Below are 1,651 nucleotides of genomic sequence, written 5' to 3' on the forward strand. Positions count from 1 at the left end.
CAATTAGATCAAAGGCATGGCTCTTTGGATACCATATCCCTAAGTCAGGTTTTCCTTTCAAATATCTAAAAATCCTCTTGACAGTAGTCATGTGAGACACTTTTGAACTTGATTGGAATCTTGCACACACACAAACAGGAAACATAATGTCAAGCCTTGAAGCAGTCAGATACATCAATGATGCAATTTTGACTGTATATTCATGTTCATCAACAGGCTCCCCCTTTTCATCAGCTATCATCTTCTCATGGGTGTCCATTGGAGTAGAAACAGTCTTCAAGTCTTGACATTTGAACTTGTTCAAAATGTCTTGTATATACTTTGATTGACAAATGAATATGCCATCCTTCTTTTGCAGAACTTGTAAACCAAGAAAGAAATTCATTTCTCCCATTGAGCTTATGCAATATTTTGACTTCATAACTTCCTCAAACTCCAAGAACATCTGTTCATTTGTATATCCAAAAATGATATCATCAACATAAACTTGAAGCAGGAGTAATTCTCTTCCTCTTTTCTTGTAGAAGAGGGTCTTATCAATGGTTCCCTGTGAAATCCATTAACAAGTAGGTGGTATGACAACTCATCATACCAAGCTCTAGGAGCTTGATGTAGTCCATATAGAGCCTTGTTCAATTCGTATACTCTATTAGGATACTCAGGATCAGCAAAACCCGAAGGTTGAGTGACATACACCTCCTCTTCTATTTTTCCACTTAAGAAAACAGATTTAACATCCAGTTGAAATACTCTGATGTTCTTTGGAGCAATATAGGCTAGAAATATTCTGATTTCCTCTAGCCTTACCACTGGTGCAAACACTTCCTCAAAATCAATTCCTTCTTCTTGTAAGCTTCATAGTGCAACTAGTCTGCTTTGTTCTTCATTACAATCCCTCTTCATCCCTTTTGTTTCTGAAAACCCATTTGGTGCCAATTTCGTACTTTCCCTTTGGCTTGTCCACAAGTTTCCATACTTGCATATTTTTAAACTGAGACAACTCCTCTTCCATTGCTTCCACCCAACTGTTGTCTTTTAAAGCTTAAACTATGTTCTTGGGTTCAATTTGGGATAGGAAGCAGGAGTACAAACAAATGTTTGTAGTTTCATATGCATATCTTGTAACTCTTTAATGAATGTTCCCAATGATGTTTTCAAGAGGATGATTTCTTTCAACAAAGGAAGTTTGCACAATTTGATCTGAAGTAATAGTTGAATCAAGATTTGAGTCATTAACATCAATTTCTTTAGTGATCAAATCTGATTCAGTTTGGTTCAAATCAGCAACTTCTTCAACATTCTGTTGAGATGTTGAAGCAATATCATTTCCAATGTTTAAACTTTGAAACAAAGTTTCAAAATTTGGTTAACTTTCATCTTGTTCTTGATCTTTCTGATTTTTAGATTGCATTTCATTATTGACCAAAGCCTCTTGATCTTGTGGTTGCTCAAGATTGTCGGTTTGCTCAATTTCATCTTCAGGCTCACTATTGATTACCTTCTCATTAAAAGAATATTCATTTTTCTTCTCAGCAACCTTTGATCATAATTTGTCCAAATCAACATTCTGTTTTGATGTTTCTTCAGGGATACTTGTTCTATACAAAGTATCATCAAAATCTTCAGGGTACATCTTGAAAGATTTGATTAA

Source organism: Bidens hawaiensis, unplaced genomic scaffold (assembly GCF_021521415.1).
Source record: "Bidens hawaiensis isolate Kalapana, Puna unplaced genomic scaffold, B.hawaiensis_p1.1 tig00033618_1, whole genome shotgun sequence".
Classification (NCBI taxonomy): Eukaryota; Viridiplantae; Streptophyta; class Magnoliopsida; order Asterales; family Asteraceae; genus Bidens; species Bidens hawaiensis.